The sequence below is a fragment of the Manis javanica genome, chromosome 10, assembly GCF_040802235.1.
Source record: "Manis javanica isolate MJ-LG chromosome 10, MJ_LKY, whole genome shotgun sequence".
NCBI lineage: Eukaryota > Metazoa > Chordata > Mammalia > Pholidota > Manidae > Manis > Manis javanica.
Genome location: NC_133165.1, coordinates 29,643,744 through 29,657,344, shown reverse-complemented (window position 1 = coordinate 29,657,344; position 13,601 = coordinate 29,643,744). Strand labels below are relative to the sequence as shown.

The following is a 13,601-nucleotide window of genomic DNA, read 5'->3' as shown; positions in this document are numbered from 1 at the left end:
ATGTTTTCTTCAGGTAAATTCCTGGAAGTGGAATTACTGGGTTATATGCTATTTCTATTTTTAGTTTTTTGAGGAAACTCCATAGTGCTTTCCATAGTGGCTGCACCAATTTACATTCCCACCAACAGTGTAGGAGGGTTCCCTTCTCTCCACATCCTCACCAGCACTTATTACTTCTTGTATTTAGGATAGTGGACATTCTAACTGGTCTGAGTGATATCTTATTCTGATTTTGATTTGCATTTCCCTGATGATTAGCAATGTGGAGCATCTTTTCATGTGCCTGGTGGCCATCTGAATTCTTATTTGGAGAAATGTCTGTTCAGGTCCTCTGCCCAGTTTTTCCTTGGGTCATTTGATTTTTTGGTGTTGAGGCATATGAGTTCTTTATATATTTTACATGTTGACCCTTATCAGATAAGCCATGTATGAATATATTCTCCCACACTGTTGGATACCTTTTTGTTCTGCTTATACTGTCCTTTGCTGTACAGAAGTTTTTTAGTTTGATGCAGTTCCAATTGTACATTTTTACTTTGTTTCCTTTGCCCAAGGAGATGTGTCTAGGAAAAAAAATTGCTCATGCTTATGTTCAAGAGATTTTTGTCTATGTTTTCTTCTAAGAGTTATGTGGTTTTATGTCTTATATTTATGTCTTTAATCCATTTCAAGTTTACTTTTGTGTATGAAGTTAGACAGTGACCCAGTATCATTTTCTTGCATGTAACTATCCAATTTTCCCAACATCAATTTTCTTGATAAAACTAACTAGTGATTTGTCTATTTTCTTTCTCTTCTTAAAGACCCAGCTCTTGGTTTCATTGATTTTTTTCAATCTGCTCTATTTTATTTATTTCTGCTCTGATCTTTATTATGTCCCTCCTTCTAACTTTGGTTTTCATTTGTTCTTCATTTTCTTGTTTCTTTATTTGTGAATTTAGACTGTTCACTTGGGATTGCTGTTCTTTCTTAAGGTTAGCCTGTATTGGTATGTACTTTCTCTTAGAACTGCTTTTGCAGAAGCCCACCTGTTTTGAACTGTTGTATTTTGTTTTCATTTGTCTCTGGGTATTGCTTGATTTCATCTTTGATTTGTTCATTGAGCCATTGATTATTTTACCTCCATGTGTTTGTGATTTCTTTTGTTTTCTTCATGTAATACATTTGTAGTTTCATACCATTGTGATATGAAAAGATGCTTGATACAATTCCAATCTTTTTAAATTATTGAGGCTCTTTTTGTGTCCTAATATGTGATATATTCTGGAGAAAGTTCTATGTGCACTTAGGAAAAATGTGTATCCTGCTGCTTTGGAGTTGAACATTCTGTATATGTCTGTTAAGTCCATCTGTTCTAATATGTTCCCCAATGTCTCTGTTTTCTTATTTATTTTCTGTCTGGATGATCTGTCCAGTGATGTAAATGGGGTGTTAAGGTCTCTTAATATGATTGTGCTGCTGTTATTTCCTATTTCAGGTCTGTTTGTATTTGTTTTATATATTTAGGTGCTCCTATGTTGGGTGTATAGATAGTTAAAATTGTTATATCCTTTTCTTGGACTGACTCCTTTGTGTATGGAATGTCCTTCCTTGTCTCTTGTTACTTTCTTTGTTTTGAAGTTCATTTTATCTGATGAAAGTAGTGCTACTTCTGTTTTTTTTTCTCTTCATTTGCATGAAATATATTATTTCCCATCCCCTGACTTTCAGTCTGTGTATTTCTTTAGGTCTGAAATGTCTTGTAGGCAGCATATAGATGGGTCTTGTTTCTTTATCTGTTCTGCCACCCTGTATCTTTTGATTGATGCACTTAGTCCACCAACATTTAGGGTAATTGTTGATAGGTATATACTTGTTGTCATTTTATTGTTTTCTTTTTGGTTATGAAGTTTCTCTCTGTTCCATTCTTCCTCTATTATCTCTTCCCTCATTATTTGATGATTTTCTGGAGTGTTATGCTTGGATTTCTTTTTTAAATTCTTTTGTGTATCTATCATACTTTTTGGGTTTGTGGTTACCATAAGGTTCATAGACTGTTTCCTTTATTAAGCAGCCTATATTAAGTTGATGGTCACTCTATTTCTAACACAATCTGAAAGTACTTCTTTTTTATTCTTCTTCTGCCTCTATAATTTATGTGTAAGATGTCAAACCTAAATCTCTTGTGTATCCCTTGACTTATTTTGTGTATAGTTGATTTTACTACTTTTGTTTTTTAACTTCATACTCGCTTAGTAAGTAACTGGTCTACTACTTTTACTGCAGGTTTATTTTCACTGATGAAAATATTTAGACTTATGAACATTTTCATCTACAGAAGTTCCTTTAAAATGTCTTGTAAGACCAGTTTAGTGGTGGTGAATTCATTTAGCCTTGGTTTATCTGGTAAACTTATAAGCACTCCTTCAATTCTTATAATAACTGAAATGAAAAATAAAAAGGAGGAAATAAATAGGAGATTGCTGGAAGTAGAGGAGAGACTTGTAACCTTGCTGGGTAGGGGATTCTTAGTGATAGGCTTTTCCTTTTCAATACTTTAAATACTTCATGCTACTCCCTTCTGGCCTGTAAAGTTTCTGCTGAGGAATCTGCTGGTGGCCTTATGGAGTTCCCCTTAGTGTTGCTTCCCTGGAGTTCCTTTTGTTAGGTGCCCTCTATGCCTCCAGGACCTGGGTGTCTATTTTCTTCCCCAGATTGGGGAAGTTTTCAGCTATTATTTCTTCAAAGAGGCTTTGTACTCCTTTGACTCTCTCTTGTCCTTCTGGGCCCCCTGTTATGTGAATATTGTTTCATTTGGATTTGTCACACAGCTCTCTTAGCATCCCCTCATTTTTAGAAACCTTTTTTCCTCTGTAATCCTCAGCTCAGTTGTTTTCCTGTTCTGTAACTTGCATCTCATCGAGTCTCTCCTCTACTTCCAGCAATCTCCTATTTATATGCTCCTTTTTATTTTTCATTTCAGTTATTGTATTCTTCAGCTCTGAGTGGCTCCTTTTCAATTCTTCTATCTCTTTGATGAAATTATCACTGAAATCATCTATTCTTTTCCTCAGATCAGTGACCATCTTTATGACTGTTACTTTGAAATCTTTATAAAAAATTGGTAATCTACACTTCACTTAGCCCTCTTTCTGGTGTCTTATCCTGTTCTTTTGTATGGAACATATTCCTCTGCCTCCTCATTTTTTCTTGGTTTCTGTATATCTTCCTTTCTATACCCATCAATTAAGGATGTAGATTAGATAGATCAGCTCTGCCTCCTGGTCGAGAAAGCAGTGTCATCCTGTGGTTCCCAGAAGCTTAAGACTCTTTTCTCACAAGTGCCTGGTTCTCCTTTATGGTGGAGCCCCAGTTCCTGTTGGTGGGCTCTGGGCAGGACAGCCTTTCAGCCTGCCTGCTGGTGCAGTGGTTGGTCTCTGTCAGCAAAGGTTGAAGGATTCCCTCAGGGTTCCCCACTGCATGGGGTGCAGTGCTTCTGCAGGGATCATTGTGAGCAGGGCCTCCTTCTGCCTGCCAGGCAGCAAATGGCAGCCACTGCAGGGCCAGTGGCGCAGGTACAGCAGGTACACAAGGGAGTGTGACACAAGGCTGAGCCACAAGGGAGATGGATTCTGCATTTGGAGCTGGGTCCTATAGATGCCTCAGCATTAGGGCTGAGAGAGGACTGGGAATAGGGGAAGGTCTTCGTCTTCCTGCAAGGCAGCAGTGTCTAATGACTGCTGGCTGGAGCGCGCCACACATGTAGGTGGGAGGGTGCACAGGGAAGTGCTTCAGGCCTGACCCATCAACTAAGGACTAGAACAACTGAAGCAGGCTCCTGTGAGAACCCAAGGAGTTGCTCAAAAGGGCTGGAGGAGCATCATCCACCTGTCTGTTCTCCTTCAGAGAGAGCTCCCAGCAATCCACACCCTTTGGCACACTTCCTGCTGCTGACATATTTTTCAAACTGCTGCTTCTGTGTTGAGTCTCAGTGGGACTGACCGAGTGTGCCTACTGCCACAAGCAGCAGCAGTCTCAGTCCTCCAAGGGCTCCCAATCTCCCTGGGGTCCATCCCTGATCATCACTGAGGCTCAGTGTAATGTGCACTTGTGTTCCCAGAGCATATCTCCAGGTGTTCAGGGTTCCTGAGCACTCATCCTCTCCCCAGTCTGTTCTGCTCACTCCTACTTGTTGGCTAGAATGGGAGAAGGGTTTTGGGTCCTGGACTGTGGCTCTGCCTTTACCCTTCTCTGCGTGTTTTTCTCTTCTTCACCAGGTGTGGATGGTCTGCAGTCTTCAGATAGTTTTCAGGGTTAGTTGAATTTGCTGTAGTTGCTTCCTTCATGTATATGTGGGAGGAGTTTTCCATCCTGCCATACTGTATCACCATCTTTTTTACCACAATCCCCCATTTGCTGTTGAGTTATTGCAGAGAGCAGGCTGAGGACCTGTGGGACCCACTCCCTGCTGGGTGAGCAGCCCCTGCTGTGGGGGAGGTGGGCACAGGTTCCCAGGACTGCCCTTGGCTGCAGTCCCGTGCCAGCTCCCTCCTGTATGGTATGGGGTGACTCTTCCAAAATGAAGTCATATGCTTCTCAGACACTGAGACTTCCTCCCTGGACGGGCCTGGAGCTTGGTTTTCTGGGAATACAGAACCAAGGTCTGCTCTGAGCACAGGTTGAGTTCTGCATAGAGCCGATGCTGCCTGTGTACTGTGTATGTGAGCAGAATTTGGGATGAACTCTGGGGCACTACCTAGGATGTAGGCTTCTTGGCCCCTGACTAGAAGCCCCTGGGTGGCGGGATGTTGTCTTGTTTGCCAAGGTTTCCCCAGTACTAGGATAGCATCTACCCATAGTACTTGCTAACGACAATGTCAGATTAGAGCCGCCCTCATTTTTCTGGACCAGAGGACCTCTGTGGTTCCTCCATGTTCATCAGTTCCCCATCCTGCATCTTCACAACCACAACTCAGAGGCCACTCACTGTCCTCCTCTTTGATTCATTCAGGCATCAAACAGAGTAAGTGCTTACCCTTGTGTGTCAGGGATGGGGTCAGGCAGTGAGGATCTAATGGTTAAAGAATGCCTATTTGGAGGGGTTTTGGCTCAAGTATATGTGTTATCTGACATATACACAAGCATTTCCCTAGACACGTTTGTGGAATACTTTCAGTGCATCTGTGTGAGCCCACTGCCTGCCCGGCCACCATCAACCCATGTCAGCCACTCCACCCACACACCAAGGCTACTGTCCTAATTCCCAGAGTATTCAAAGGCACATGCATATCATTTGTATCTATTCGAGAATGTTTTCCAAATAATAATGACTCTTTAACTAATATATCACTACAATGCCATTATCACTTTCCTCATATCCACATTTTTCCTTAAAGTAATCAGATATGGAGGAGTGAGATTTGAACAACTCATGGGTCTAACCTTGGAGGAATGTGAAGCTAGTGCAACAGACAGACAAGGAGATCAGGGATTGTACTGCAGCAGAGCAGAGCCTGCTGCCCACGTGAATGACCTGACTTCAGCCGGTCTGTGGGGAGGGGGAGCAGAGGAGGAGCAGGGGGGGGAAGGAAGGGGAGAGAAGGGGAAATACCACCTGCAGTAGTTGGAGGCCTGTCTCCTGCTCCATCCTCTGTGAGCATCTGGCCAGGTAAGTGGTGGGGGGAGACAGGAAGCCCCTCTTCCTTCAGTCAGCCTCATTTCCTACCTGCCTTTGAGTGTGAGCATCTCTCCACCCTGAATGTCATTTCAGCATTCAAAGGTGAATTTCTTTTAAACAGCACTCATCTCATCTTCTCAATGAGACTGAAAGCCCCTGCAGGGCAGAGGGGACGGGAGGGGCTCCCACACCAAGTGCCTGTGTGGTGGGACATCCTGACTCACCCACAGCGTGGCCCTGTGCACCCCTGGCTGGGGAGCCTGGGTGAGAACCCACTGTGGACCTTTGTGGTTCTCATGTTACTTTAACTTGTCTTCATCTACTATTGTGGGTCCAGGTTCAGTAAGAAGAACAAGGACAGCATAAATCCATACACATACCTGCCTTTTGGAACTGGACCCTGAAACTGCATTGGCATGAGGTTCGCTCTCCTGAACATGAAACTTGCTATCGTCAGAGTCCTGCAGAACTTCTCCTTCAAACCTTGTAAAGAAACACAGGTCAGACTGATAAGTCACTGGATAAATAATGTTAATTGAGAGTTTTTCTTAACTAAGAGATATATATGTCTATATTTGTCTAAGGGAATGTGTTCTATTCAAGGAATCATTTGCTCCATAGGCCAGAGAACCTATCTGGAGCCATGGATGGCTCTGGGGGTCCTCAGCTATGGAGCACTGTGTGGCTTTACAAACAGCCAGTAGTAAAGGTCACCTGTGGTCCCTGCAGTTACTGTGATGTGATTATGCACAGGCCTTTGAACATGAGCAAAGTTTAAATTCGGTTTCCAGGGCACAGGAAGGAGGGGTGTGTGGGCACAGTCATGCATTTAATATGCAGGCCCTCAGGGAGAGGAGGAGGATGGACAGGGTTTCCCTGTCATTTGTGATTTTAGCGCAGCTGTGTGGCTGTCTTATAAGTGTGAACAAACAGGAACGTGGGCTCTGAGAGTAGCCTGGGATGGGCAGGCCCTACCATAAGCTCCTGGCCATGCACAGCTAGGTACTTCCCTCCTCCCAGGATAGTGTGCTTGCCCGGAAGTCACAGAGATTACAAGGTGACTCTGCTGGGGGCCCCCACATGAAGGAGTGATGGAGATTTAAGGCACTCAAAGTGTCAGTGCAAATCCTACAGGTCTTCACAAGTTCACCACTTACCCTACACTCAGGGGCCAGATGTTAGAAAACAGGCGTAATGCCTCCTGAGACCTGTGCCATGATCTGGATGGTTCTACTGGGTTAGGTAATGGGATGCTTTAGAAGTGAGGGTGGCCCTGCCATAAAATCTGTTTACCCCCACAGGATCACATTGCAGGTTTCAACATACACAAAATTAACTTGATGTGGCTTTTCAGAATTACTTGCCTTAATGGCTAAGAATTTGGCTTACATTTTTAAAAACTCATCCTTTTTACTTAAACTTTAAATTATAACAGACCTCAAGCCAACATGATTGTGTCTCTGTCCTGGTACATAGCAGCTGCTCCACAGATAATTTGTTGACTGAATGACAGATGAGCTTTCACCGTCCAGTCCTGGCACAGCTCACAGAATAAGTGCAGAGAATTACAGCAGGGAGGGGGCTGGGGAACGTGGTCCTGTTGTAAGATGCACAGGTGCTGGGGATGTCAACGTATGACATGGTGACAGTCGCTGATGCTGTCACATGGCACACATGAGGGGTGTTAAGAGAGGAGATGCTAAGGATTCTCACTCCAAGGAAAAATTCTTTTCTTTCTCTTTTTGGTATGTATGTGAGATGATAGTGTTAACTATTAGTGGTAATAATTTCCTGATTTATGTAAGTCAAATCATAATGTTTTACACGTTAAATTTATACACTGCTGTATGTCCATTATCTCAATAAAAGTGGAAAAAATTTAATTGTAGAAAATGATAATAAGGGAATACTGCAAAGAATTGTAAGTCCATGTATGTTATAACAAATTAAATAGACCAGTTCATCGAAAGATGCAAGTATTAAAATTCATGCAAGGAAAAATAGATATCCTGTCTGCCCTTATATCTTCAGAAGACGTTGAATTGTAGTTTAAGAAAACAGAATCAAAGATATATGATGCTAAAAATAGTTGTTAGATGTTTGTATTATTAATGTATCCTATCGGGTCCCTTCCCTGTCTCTGACCTGCAGATGAGGGAAGAGACGCGATTGGTCGTCGAAGATCTTAAGGACCAGCCAGGGGACTCAAGGCGTGACAGCGCAAGAGTCGTGCCGAGAAGGCATCTCTCATATTTATTGATGAAATAGTTGTTAACAACAATATTGGGGTTTCCATGCACAATCATTGATTAAGTCCAACTCTCAACAGTTTCACCTTCTGAAGGATAACGAATAAATCCTCATGGTGAACGAACAGAGAAACTCTTTCTGTCTTGGCTACTGTTTCTGTCTTGACTACAAATCATGAACCATAAACAAACCATCAAGGCAGATGTGACTATACATCTGCTTTTTTTTATACTTTATATATAAATTCCCACAGTATCCTGTCTACTTGCTTCTGTTCTTGGCTGGCTCCATTAACTGGTTTTCATGTTTGATTACGTTTTGATTACGTGTGGCAGATCCCCTTGAAATTAAGCAATCAAGGACTTACTCAACCGCAAAATCCCATTGTTCTAAAGATTGAGTTGAGAGACAGAATCTGAGTAGCGTCTGACTTTTCCTAAAGATTCCGGTTTGTTCCTCGGGGAAGCTGGATCCCACAACACCAGAGACCTCAGCTGACTCTGTGAATAAAACCCGGGATGAAGAGGCTGTTAATGTAGTGCACGTGATGAGTAGGGCTTCTGAGTGTTCATTTCACTTTCTGGTGTCCCAGTGGAGTATTATATATCCTGGTAACATGCAGGAGGACACTAATGAGCGCCAGCTTACCTGGTTCTCTGGACTCTCTCTGTCCACCCCAAGTGAGCACCTTCTGCTCCTCCTGAGATCTGATCAATAATGAAATTTCTCAACAATTTCATAGCCAACTCTGATGAAAACAGGAATTTTTGCAGTGATAATTATAACATGTTTTATTTTGAATTTCTATACTGTTTTACATTGATCAAGACAATAAACATCTTCACAAAGCATTATCTGATGTCTTCATGTACATTAGGGGGAATCTATAGAACCAACCACTGAGCTCCAGGGACTAAATGTTCTTGACCATCCCAGTCACTGGGTGGGGGGCCTTTCTCAGAAATCCAATGTTACATTAATAGGTGAGAGTTACTCCACCATGACTCTGCCTGTTGCTTAGCAAGTATATGCATAGTTTAATTCTACCTTTTTGGAGCAAATATCTCTTGTAACACTCAGCTGAGGCACTAAATGTTATATATATATATATATATATATATATGATTTGGTGTTTTCAATTAATCTCCCCTGATGTTTCTGGGAGAAAGGAGGGATTTGCTTATACCTCTGTGTTCCGAGCTCAACTCCCCAGGGCCTTAACACAGTGAACATAGAAGGAAAGATGGTCAATTGGTCAATTCATTGAGCAGAAAAGCGAACAGCATGCGACAGTTTCAGCTGGTATCAGGAGCTCATTGTTCCCCTTTGCCTCCCCTCTGCACCCTTCCTCCTCCCACGCCCTTTGGTCCCTTCCTTTCCTTCCCTTCTCTTCCCTTCCCTACTCTCCCTGCCTTGTCCTTCCTTCCTGGATAATCAGCCCATGGAGCAAACGGAGCGCTGAGTACCTGTCAGCTATTATTTTCAGAGACTTACTCTCCCCAGACCTCAGGAGGCCAGTACTGGTTTTGAAGTTGAGCTCCAGTGCTGCCAGCTCCAGGTTCATCTGCCATGTTGGAAAATAACTGCAAACACCTTTCACAGAGGTTTCAGCATGAAATCACTGGGGTCACAGCTGATGCTGATCAAGCCTTTCCCCAAGCACTGTGAACATCCCCCTTCCAGGAGGGCCCTTTGTCACCGCGGAGGGGGGGCAGCCTTGGGGGATGCACTGTAGGGCCTGAGGGACAGGCTCCCACCGCGCTCACGGGGCCTCTCTCCAGCCCTCCCTCGGAATCACTTGCTGGTCCCAGAGTTTTGACAAGACTCTCTCGTGGTGTGCAGGCTGCGTGGTGCCCGGGATACATGAAAAGCTAGGCTGAGACAGGTTTCCCTCTTCAAGGGTCAAAGATAGTCGGGACTAGGGAAATGCCGAGCCAACGTTGGTTAGTTCAGGGATTCACTGCCTCTCCTGTGACAGACTGGCTGAGAATTCTGCAGAGTGGCAACTGGCTGTGGGGCAGGAGGGCCTCTGCTGGGTCCGAATTTCCACACTGGTGACTTCTGGCCAAGATTCATCCTCTCCATGGAAACTTGTTGGAAGATGAAGAAACCCCTTGAACGTGTGGTACTGCATGTGTGTATGTGTGAATGTATGATTTTATGTATCCTCTCTCCATGTCTATCAGTCATAGTCTATCATCTATTCACCTATCCATCTATATAATCCATCTATCTGTCATCTATCTGTCTGTCTATGTTGTGTATCATTGTCTCTGTATCTACTAGCTTAGCTCCTGGGTGAGGGTGTTCCCCAGCAAATCCCCTATGAAACCAGTGAAACCAAAATAACTCAAGGGAAAGGGTAGATTGGGAGAAACCATTTTTATTGCTCACAGTTTGCTAGAATTTGCTAGCCAGGCTCAGGCCTGTCCATCTCTTCTGGCCACTGCTTGTGCTCTACAGCCTTGGTGTGCTCTCTACTTCCTGCCCCTCCCCTTCCTGGAGGAACTCCGTTGGCACATCCTTGGTGACTGGCAGATGCCAGACTGATAATGTAGCAAGAACAGAGGGGAGGATAGAATGGCCATTATTTTTCCACCCCTTGCCCTGTAGGCTGCGGGAGGCTGCGGTGGTAAACACCTAATGATATGAAAATGGACTAAGACCAGGAGGGAGATTCTGGAAATTCTGCAGTTTACCCCACAACTAGGAAGACACTAATGTCTGAGGAAGCCCAGGCACAGCAGCCTCCAGCTATTTGAGTCTTTCCAACCCAGACATGGGAAGAGAGCCTTTGTAATGACCCCAGCCCCAGCCTGTCTGCAACCACATGGGAGACCCAAGCAGGAGGTACAAAGCTCAACTACTCAGCTAAGTCACTTCTGAGTTCCTCACCCACAGAAACCGAGACAATAAAATCATTGTTTTAAGCCACCAAGTTTTATAGTAATTTGTGAGAGGAGAAGGTGGCCACTGCAGAGACACAGGGGCTGGATGGCTGTGCAGAGAACGCTGAAGGCTGCCCAGGGGCATGACTGTCAGCTGGAAGCCCCAGGCAAGGGAGGGAGGTGGGGGTGTGTGTGCGTGTGGACGGGGTGGGTGGACACACATGCAAGGGGCAGGGTTGAGCGGTTGTCCTGATGGGAGGGTAAAGGTTACTGCTGCCAGTAGGATGTAGGGGCGAGGGGGCAGGCTCTCCCTGGATTCAGCTCTGCCACTGAGAAGCCAGGGGACCTAGTGATTTACATTTGGGAGTCTCAGTTTCCTCACCTGGAAGCAGGGATGGTAAGAGCACCTCCCTCAGGGGCTACCGGGAGGATTAAGTGAATATAGCTGCAACTTGGAGAATGGTTCTGGGCACATGGGCCACCACCACCAGTGCCACCACTGTGAGGAGCCCCGCTTCCCAGCAGAGCTCTCAGCACTGCAAGAGTGGCAGGAACATCACAGAGCCACAGGCCATTTGCTGGTCACCAGCTTCCTCAGGATGCTGGCTGAGGTGCCCTGTGAGGTGAGAAGTGGGCTTTTCTGTAAACACGCTTTACTAATTGTATTTCTGGGCTTGTGCCCTCCTGACACCTGCCCCTCCTCTGCACTGGCCTTTCCTGGCCCACACTGCTGCCCCCTCCTGTGGGCACATGGGCACCCGGTTGGCTTCTCCTGCTGTTTCTCTATTTGTGGACTTGTGTCTCTGTCTCTGGCAGAGACATGGAAGTGATGGAATACCCCAGGTCTTGATGTCTTAGGGTTTGAGTGAACTGACTCATCTTGAATTCAGTGCCAGAAGCCAGCACCAGGCTTAAAGCCAGCTGCTCCTGGTGCCCATGGTCCCATGGTCCTGGCCCATTTGCCCAAAGCTCTGCCCTCCCTACTCCAGTGCCTTCTATCATTGCACCCTGGGACCTTTTGTGTGATGCTATAAGAACTGGCATAATGATTAATTGCTCTGTTTGCAGAGTGATGTGAACTTTGCACTGTCCATGGCAAGGTGGCCATAACAAAGTACTACACTCTCACTGTAATGGAAGCATGCAACCAAGGTCAAGGTGTGGCACAGTGGTACCTACTGGAGGCTCAGAGGAAGAATGTGCTCCAGGCCTCTTCCAGCTTCCGGGGGCTGCTGCTCTCCTTGGCACTCCTTGGCTAGTCGCCATGTCAGCTTAACCTCTGCCTCTGTCCTCACAAAGCTGCCTCTTCTGTCTGTGTGTCTCTGTCTCTCTTCCTACGAGGACACCAGTCACTGAGTTAGGGCCCACATGCCCCAAGGTGACCTCATCTAGCTAGTCACACCTGCAAAGGCCATTTCCAAATAAGGCACATGCTGAGGCTGCTGGTGATGGGGACTGGGGGGAACCACTGGTCAGCCTGACAGCAAAGCACCTGGAAGCCCACTTCTTCCTGTACAGACATGAAACAACCCTCCCACCTCCCATCTCAGAGGCTTCCGGTTCTGTGGCCTGTGGGCCCACAGGCAGGCATCTGCTTGCTCCTCATCTCTCCATAGCTGCAGGCCTCAGAGATGATATGGGCTTGACTAGAATGGGGAATCGGAGGGTGAGAAGAGGTGAAAAGTTTGAAAGATATTTAAACTCTTGAAAAATGTTGCTAGTCACCTCTTCCCCATATTTTATCATGACAATTTTCAAGCATAGAAAATTTGAACAGAAAGATGGAAAGCTTACAGTAAATTGTACAGTAAACCCTGTGGTCCCACTATCTGGATGGAACAACTCGTATTTTGCCTTACTTTTATTGCCTAGCTATCCACCCCTCTAACCATTCATCAACTATTCTATTATTGACCTGTTAGGTGTAAGTTGCAGAATGAGAACATTTTACCCCTAAACACTGCAGTGTGTGGGTAATTAACTAGAAGAACCCTGGTGTGTAAGTGAAATTAACCTAATAATCATGTTGGATTAGAGCAGGGACATGGGAGAAGCATCATGATTAATTTTTCCAGCCTGTAATGAAAAATCCCAGGATATAAACAGTATAGTAAGAACAGGAGGAACTCCATTCTAAGGCTAAGATTCCAATTGAAAAACCAGGGAGTTGGGAGGTAAGATTCCTAACATATTCTTTGGTAATTAGGCAATAACCCATCCTATCTTTAGGCAGGGGAAGCAGTCTTAGCTGATATGTTTCCAGTGCTTGAGGGGAACCACTCTCTTGGAGAGGAACTAGATCAATAAATTCCTTGTGTTAAATTAATCTTACAGAATTATCTAGAGGACCTACTGTGGGTTGTGACATAATGTCTCTCACTGCAGTTAGACATCATGAGACTACAAGTTAAGCTTATGCTCCACAACCCCCAACACTACCCTCCACCTTTTGCCCCATTCTTGAAAGCCTTAAAAGACAAAATCCTAAGCCCTTAAGTGCACCTCCTCTCTGGGGTTATCCGCACACCCCTTTCTTCAAGTGTGTATTTTTTAAATAAAGCCTTCTCACTGCTCAGCTTACTGCATTTTGTCCCTGTTCTCTTCCAGTGGTGTCTTTGCTACTTCAGTATTTCATTCTGTTTTCTAGACTTTAGCACAAAGTCTCTCTGTCCTACTGTTGGGAGAGAAATCAGTTTGGAGATGCAGGGAAATCAGAGTACAAGGTGAGGAAGGAATTTATTAAAATGAGAATATCAGGGAATGACAGATAAGAATAACAAGGAAAGTTCACTGGGCTGCTACTCAGC

The 13,601-nt window shown here is 44.7% G+C and overlaps 1 pseudogene; it reads left to right on the top strand.

Annotated features, from left to right (window-relative positions):
* The window catches only part of LOC108409676 (cytochrome P450 3A12-like), a 47,273-nt pseudogene extending 38,523 nt beyond the window's left edge, over positions 1-8,750 (top strand).
* The last annotated feature ends 4,851 nt before the right edge of the window (positions 8,751-13,601 follow it).